At 43.0% G+C, this 8,535-nt stretch overlaps 1 protein-coding gene across 1 annotated transcript in view; it reads left to right on the top strand.

Annotated features, from left to right (window-relative positions):
• Positions 1-8,535, top strand: part of EDAR (ectodysplasin A receptor) — a 53,431-nt gene that overhangs the window by 29,884 nt on the left and 15,012 nt on the right. The window lies entirely within an intron of this gene.

Below are 8,535 nucleotides of genomic sequence, written 5' to 3'. Positions count from 1 at the left end.
CAGCTCAGGTTGTTTCCCTCCTTGCTGTTTCCCTTCCTAGTCATAGGCCACCAGTGCAGTCATTCCTGCAGCCCTTGGTGACCAGGGCTGATCTTTAGGTCAATTCTCAAGTCCCAACACCACTTGGAAATATTCGGGTTGTTGGTCCCATCAGAGTAGCTGATAGTCTGCAGCTCCAACTGTCTCTGTACTCACTGTTTTTGTTCAGTTTTTTTCTGCTAGTTGGTGCTTAATCCACTTCTGTATAGTTCCTTTCAAAGCTCAGGGGCTCCAGGATTATCTTCTGTATCTCTGCCAATTCATTTTTCTTTTCTTTGTTGAAGAGGGGTGTGTCATTTGTCTGCCTATTCCTCCATCTTACCGGAAGTTTCCAAACAATTCTTGGCCTTCCTTTGCTGGTAGATGTATCTCCACACAGCGTATTCCCCCTGTATGTGTCACTGTTTCCATGTCAATTCTGTTTTCTAAGACTCCATTCATTCTGCTCAATACTCAACTACGCTAGCATGATCTCATTTAACCTAACCAAAGAAAAACTATTTCCAAGCAAGGTCTTGTTCACAGGTACACACATTGTTGTGTGCCATCAAATTGATTCCACCTCACAACAACTGTTTTAGGCTAGGTTCTCTAGAGAAGCAAATCCAGTAAATCTAGAGGGAGAGATCAATTTATCTCAAGAAAATGGTTCATGTGGTTGTAGAGGCTGGCAAGTTCCAAGTCTGTGGGTAAGACATCAGGTTGGAGGCTTCTCTTGACTCACATAGCTGCAGGAGCTGATGAACCCAAGATGGGCAGGCACTACAGTTGGCTGCTGGCTATAGAGGCTGATGAATCCAGGATCAGCAGGTAAGATGGCACAGCAGGCTGTTGGCTCACAAGCTACAAAGGCAACAGTCCCCAAATCAGCAGGCAATAATACAGCAGGCCACTGGTTTCAGTTGAAGAACCAGAGGTCAGGTGATGATTAGCCAGATACAGGAGCCAGATGGAGCAAAAAGCCAGACAGCTTTGCGAGGATGTCCATATATATTGGAAGCAGGCCACACCCCTGAGGACATGCCTCTTTGATTGATTGGTATTTGTAGCAGATCTCATTGTGGGGGATGTCTACATCATAACTACTGAACTACTGAGAATGATGGCTCAGTCAAGTTGACATATAACCTTAACTATCAGAGTGATCCTTAGGGTAGAGTAGAACTGCCCCCATAGGGCTTCCTAGGCCATAATTTTTACAGAAGCAGATTGCCAGGTCTTCTCTTCTGGAGAGTGGCTGGTGGGTTTGAGCCACCAACCTTTCTATTAGCAGCTGAGTGCTTCACCATTGCTCTACTAGGGCTCCTTTATAGGGATAGGACTTCAAAATATCTTTTGGAGACGAGTTCAATCCATAATGTTATCCATTCCAAAGAGATTAATTAATCTGAAAAATGCACACCCTATATAACTATGGAGACAAACCTCCCAGGCACCAAATATTTGTATTGTGCTAAATTAATCCTCATTAGGCTAGAGCAGAACCTGGACTGGGAAAATCTGCAGTCTAGGGGTTGGGCAGGAGTCTTGGTTGGTGCTGGGATGCCATCTTGTAGGAGCCCATTCACACAGAGTTTAAATTTAGATTTCTTGCTTTAGAAGGTCTCCATCCAGATGCCATGCTGGATGTTTAATAATATCATGTATTACTTTGCAAGGCCTTCCTTTTATCTGTATCTCTGTCAATTGATTTTTCTTTTCTTTGTTGAGGAGGGGTGTGTCATTTGTCTGCCTATTCCTCCATCTTACCGGAAGTTTCCAAACAATTCTTGGCCTTCCTTTGCTGTTAGATGTATCTCCACACAGCGTATTCCCCCTGTATGTGTCACTGTTTCCATGCCAATTCTCTTTTCTAAGACTCCATTCATTCTGCTCAATTATCCAATTACTTTGCAAGGCAGATAGTATTATTCTCATGCTCAAGATTAAGAAGTAAGCTATTAAGAGTTAAATACTCTGTTATCTCATAACAAGTGGAAGAAGTGGTACTGGTGGTTGTTAGTTGCTGTCAGGTCAATTTTGACTCATGATGACCCAATACGTGCAGAGTGGAACTACTCCACAGGATTTTGTAGGCTGCCATTTCAGAAGCAGATCATCAGGGTATTCCAATATGCCTGTGGCTGGATTCAAACTGCCAACCTTTCAGCTAATAGTCAAATGTTTAATTGTTTGTGCCACCCAGGGACTCCTGTGGTAGTGATAATAGGGAAGTCAGAATGGACTCAATGGCAACTAATAACAACAATAATAAAGAAGCAGAAGCAAAATATCTTCACAGCCCATTGTCTTTCCACTATATTAGGCTGTGTTTCACTCAAGACTTTGTTAAGCATCCCATTTATTCAACATGGTAGTGAAGTTTAAATAAAATTAAAATAGGTAACTTTATAATTCTATGACATATTTTTCAAATATTTAGAGGTGATAGGGAGCAGATGCTTGTTTTATTCCAGGGATTTTCAAATGCTCAGAAAAATGTCAAACACTTTCAGGATTAATTACCAGAGACCTGGCAGAACTGGTTTTGGTGTTCAAACTCCTTTGGCTTACTCTTCAAAACCACATCCAATGCCCAAATTTGGCTCTTTTGGACACAATATACCCAGTTGTTTTCACAATGAATAGGTTTATCATACATGTAATAATAGTAAAGTTATGGTAACAGTGACAAAAGAGAAAACACTTGTGATAGTTAAGGTTGTGTGTCACCTTGCCTGGGCCATGATTCTCAGTAGTTTAGCAGTTATGATGCAGTCATCTCTCATGATGAGATCTGATATAATGTAATCACCTCTGTGATGAGATGTTCTATGAGCAGCCAATCAGCTGAAAGGGAGTTTCCTCAGGGGTATGGCCTGTTTCCAATACATATATATGGACAACCTGGGAAAATTCCCTGGTTGCCTTTTTACCTGCCAGTCTTGGATTTGTCAGCTTTCAAAGCCAGCAGGCTGTTATACTGCCTCCCTAACTTGAGTTCATCAGCCCCTACAGCTATATGAGTCAGGAAAAGCCTTGACCCAAGGACTTGAGACTTGCCAGCAATGGCATGAGCCATTTTCTTGAGGTAAAATTCTATCTTTTTATCTCTCTATCTATATGACCTGACACTTGTTGGAAGGATCAACAATGCAAGGCAGGATCCTCCTGCTGTTTGTTCTTCCTTGGTATCTTCACCTTCCTCTTATCTCTCATTCACATCCTCCCTCACATTCTGGAAGATAGAAAGACAGAAGGAATTAAACTGTGGACAAGACAGACCAAATAAGCTATATGTTTTTTTTATATATAATTTTATGACCACCAAGCATACTACTTACTTGTAATGGAGCTATGGCTCTTTTGCAAATTCTAGCCCACAGTTGCATTGATTTGTGAAAGGCCATCATGACATTATTTGGCTGTTTTATCTTCTCTCTTCACCATGTCTTCTGAAAAAGCAACTCCTTATTACTGAGCTCCAGGGAAGAGGGGCCCATGGCAAGGAAATTGTTTGCTGCCCTTTGTTTGTATGGAGACATCTGAAAAGCAGTGTAGATAACTCTGATCCTGCTGTTGGGTTATGTTGGGAAACATCTCATCTCCCTCCCAGTGGAGTTACTCTAGGGTCCTCCAGGGCCACCACCTGGTGAGGGTGAGGATGAGAAAGAACAATCAAGACCTTCAAGGTAGTGCTGGGGTCTGGCTGAGTGGGTGGAACCGTGACAACAGAATTAGACACAGGTGTTTCACTCAAGTTCTGACATTCAGACTCTGAGTTTTGAAGAAATGGTGAGAGATCCAGAGTTCCCTACCCATCAGCCCCTTCCACCCGCCCCTCTTCCTCTCTGATCGGCTCAGAACACAGTGAACAGAATGTTTCTCTGTTCAGCTCAGGGATCAGTGAACAACCAGGGAGTGTCTGACCCACACCTGCAGCCCAAGGCACAGTCCAGGGCTGTTCAGTTAACACTAGCTGGAGTTGAATTTTGAAAACAAATTTCTAGTGAATCGAGGTGGAGACGAGCCCCAGCTTGTCACCCACCCAGGGGGCAGGCAGGGCTGCACACCCTTGGAGCCTGCTGGGTCCAGTAAGAGGTGCCATTGTTGACTTGTAGTAGCGTGCATCAATTGTTTGGTGACATCATTGTGTAATTAGCTTTTGCCAGTGGATGTAAGGACATTTCATAAGTCTGTGGGTTCTGGAGGCTGCTTGAATAGACTACAGCTTTGGGAGTAATTTTGTCCCCATCCCCAACCCCTGACACCCAGGCTCAGTCTGTAAGCCCTGGCAGAGAGGGACAAGAAGAAACAAAGATGTCAAACATCCACAAATAGAGCCCACGGTTATATTTTTTCCCTGATGACATATCTTAAGCTCCCTTGAGCCCCTTACCAAACAGATAGATTAGCTTCTTTTTTCAATGCCCTATTTACTTTTAAAAGGAAATTGGGTTATGCTTGAAGCTAGTTCATGATATCACTTTTTCTCAGTGTACCAGATGAAGCTTGATAGGCTGGGTAATGTAATCATGGCTAGAAATCTGAAGCCCACCTTACCATGCTGGAGACATTCAGAGGTTATTAAACATGCATCTTTCAATAGTAAAAGGCTAAGACTCCATTTCTGAGCTTTTGGAGTCCTGCCGTGTTTTCTGACCTTGTGAGCATATGGCTGTGGAGAGACAGGCATCTCTCAGCTGGGCACTCACCTTTCTACCAGCACATGTCCTAAGAGGACATTCACCCAGAGGCCAGGGGAGAGAGATAGGTTTAAAAAAAAAAAAGCAAAATATTTCACAAATTTTGGCCCTGGGGTAGTGTTGGAGAAACAAAATTTCCACCAAATAAATAGACGATGAAAGATAAAATTCTATTTTCCCTCCTGGAAGAAAAGGAGACATCTGAGGGCCAGTGGAGGCTGCGCTCAGGTGTAGGAAGCCCAGAAAGAAGCAGTGGCAGGGACCTATATATTCCAGCTGTTATCAGCAACACTCTTCCCCCAACCCTTTATCATATTGTGATATCCACTTGGGTCCTATATTCTGTTTCACTGCTTCCTGTCCCATAGACTTCATTTTTCACTAGGCCAGTCATTGCAGAAAGAAGGGACAAAATCCCAGGGCATAGGCTCAGGGGTCTGGGTGTATCAGGTATCAGAGCCTCTGTTCTGAGTAGGTCAATTCCAGAGTCTTTGTTTATTTGAAGGGCAGCCCATGCTAGTGAGCACATAGCGCCCAATGCCACCATTAGCCTATTGCCTCAGTCCCCTTCATATGCCCCAATTGTTGGAAGAAGAGTTAATAAGCAGTCGCAATGAGCAAATATTGAGGAATAAAAAAGAAAAGAAAATAGGCAGGAAGCCATGGTCATACAATTGTCCAGGTGGTACATACTCCAACTTTGGATGGCAGAATCAAAAAATCCAAACTAGTTGTCATGGAGTCAGCTCCAACTCAGGGCAACGCTGTGTGCGTCAGAGTGGAACTGAACTCCATAGAGTTTTCAGTGGCTGATTTTTCAGAAGTAGATCTCCAGGCCTTTCTTCTGAGGACCTCTGGGTGGACTCAAATTGCTGACCTTTTGATTAGCAGCTGAGCACATTAACATTTGCAGCACCCGAAGACTCCTCCGATGGGAGAGGCAAGGCAAAGTATATGCTGGACCCCGGATGAGGTCCAGCATATATCAGGCAAATTCCCAAAGAGGCCAGATACCGCCTATCCTAACAGGTCTGACTTACTAAGGGAGATGTTTTGCAATTTTATATGAAAAACTACTCCAAGTCTGAATCTCAAGGGCACAACAATGACTTCAGTAGCACACACCCCTCACCTTGCAAACAGGCCTCACTGGGTGCTTACAGGGTGAGTCCCTATGCAGCTGTTTTAGGAGCAGCATGATTGAGCACAACTACATAGATCATTGCTTCTTTGGCAGAGGTCGCCTTCACACCGACTCCATGCATGGGAACATTAGGGTTTGTCATTAAAAGACCATGCATTACTTACCCCTCAGCAGGCAGACCTTTCTCATGCATCAGCCAGCTGTTTAATTTCCTGTTCTACTTGAGGGACAGGACAGCCTCCAAGAAACCTTATGACACTTAGACAGAACTGTGGAATTACAACCAAGCCAGTTCTCAGCCAGTCCCTGCTCCCTCACAAGGTCTCCACCCTCTTTTACAAGTGTTCTTGCTGAAGCTGGAAGCTGTGTAAATTCCGACTCTTGGTGGCCCCATGTGACAAGGCAGAACTGCCTCATAGGGTTTTCTAGGCAGTAATCTGTACAGGAGTAGACTACAAAGTCTTTCTCCTGCAGGGCCACTAAGTGGGTTCACACACTCAACCTTTCATTTAGTGGTTGAGTGCTTAATCATTGTGCTAGTAGCGCTCCTCTTTTATAAGTAGAGTTTTCCATTTGTTTTAAAAGCTGTAAAGATTCCAAAGTTTCTGACCCTGCTCTCCTGTGTCCCTTCTCTATCCCCTGGACAAAAATATATGAATAATTCCTCAGGTAGCTGAAGTCACTGTCCATTCCAGAAGATCTAAAAGCCACCTCCTAGATTGTCTCAGACTAGTTGTGTAGGCAGCTTTAGAAATACACACAGAAAAGCTGTTCACTTTCTCCGCAGAATGTTCCTTTAAATAAAATTTCCCTGCGTGGAAGCTTGTTTCTCAAGGAAGTATTGCAGATAGCAATGAGCTGATTAGGATACAAGCCTCCAGGCCTGACCCTTTGCTTGGCCAGGATTGGGAGGACCGATATGTACTGACCATGAAGAGGGTGGTTCTTTTGTCCTTCACTCACAAGCTGTTTTTACATAATGCAAACCCACTTCCCAAATTACTCCAGAACTGGTAGAGACAAAAGGGAGAGAGGGAAACTCACTTATTAATCACTTTTATTAAAGGTCAGCTTAAAAGAAGGTTAGCTGTCAGGATATTACCTTTCCTGTAACCAGTTGCCACCTCATGGTGGCCCCATGTGTGTCCAAGTACAGCTGCTCCACAGGGTTTTCCTTGCCTGATTTTTCAAAAGTAGATTGCCAAGCCTTTCTTCTGAGGTATTTTGGGTGGACTGGAAACACCAAACTTGCAGTTGGCCATTGAGCATGCTAACCATTTGCACCACCCAGGAACTCCTGTCTTTTCTTCAACAGAACAGTTTTGTTTGTTTGTTTGAAGAGAAGGGTCTCTTAGCAATTTGACAGATGGTAAATCATTTTCCATTTTACCCCTGCTGTTTCGATTGCCTAGTGCCCCTCTGCCAGGAAGATACCACAAATGAGATGGCTTCAACAAACAGGAGTTTATTCTCTTTCAGTTTTGGAGACTAGAAGTCCGAGTTCCAAGTGCCAGCTCTAGGGGCTGGGTAAAAGCCCCTTAACTTGGGCTTCAGCTCTGCCTCTTGCTCCCAGCCCACTGAAGCTACAGGCATCTCTTCACTCAGGCAGCTGCTGGCTGCTGAAGCCGACAAACCCAATGTCAACAAGTGAAAAGGCACAGTCCCGATATTATCAAACCACACAGCAGGCCATTGATTCAAGTCCATTAAAAGTCCCAAGATTGGCAGAGCATGGTGGGCTGTTGAATGAAGACTTGACTACATGCAGGGTCCAACCAAGTATGCCAGAAATCTGTAGACCAATTCCAAAGCTTCTCCTTATATATGAAAAGTGGACCACATTCCTAAAGCAGCTACTCAGCTGCTTGTGGTAAATCGCACCATGGAGCTGATTGCCAGTTTCATCATGGGGAATAACTATCACCAGCTGCCCAGCCACTCAAAACCAGGCCCAGCCAAGTTGACATATAACCTTAACTACCACACTTGCTGAGCACTATTCTTTACATAGATGAATCTTATGAATCATACTTTTGAGGAAAGACAGAGATCATTCATGCTCTTAAGCAATTTGGTTACATTTCTTTTTTAAAGTTATTATAAGAAAAAGCTTAGAAGAAAAAACATCAAGTTGTCAATTTCAGGCTATGAGGTTATGGGTGATTGTGTTACTTCTTTCTAATATTCTGATGTTTTCCTAAATTTTTAGTAATGAGCATGTATTGATTTTACAATTGCAACAAATATATTTATTTTATTTTATTTTTCCCACATGAACCAAAGTTTATTAAAGACAAAGAAGAAGAGAGAAGCTGTCAGGGAGAGACAGAGAGGGGCTTTTGCCTATGCTAGCCTCCAGTCTCTCTGCAACAAAAATATTTACAGTACTATCCTGCTCTATGTAACTGAAATAATTAGTCAATTATTTCTTCCTCCTAGTAATATTTATATACACATACTATTCTCATTTTTATAGATTGCATGTACTTTATCTCAGTTCAAGGGAAAATTGAGTTGGTGAGGCTTGCAAACCTCTAACAACAACAATGTCTGTTGTTTGGTTTTAGCAGATTTACTACGTGTGTCTTTCTATTTAGAGAGTAATAACCCTTGAAAGGTCAGAATACTCTTGGGATTATTAAACATTCTAAGAAATAAAAACATTTT

This window comes from Orycteropus afer, unplaced genomic scaffold (assembly GCF_000298275.1).
Source record: "Orycteropus afer afer isolate SDZICR_OR568_19922 unplaced genomic scaffold, OryAfe1.0 scaffold00089, whole genome shotgun sequence".
NCBI lineage: Eukaryota > Metazoa > Chordata > Mammalia > Tubulidentata > Orycteropodidae > Orycteropus > Orycteropus afer.
The sequence above is the reverse complement of the archived record's forward strand: the minus strand, read 5'-3'. Positions and strand labels throughout refer to the sequence as shown.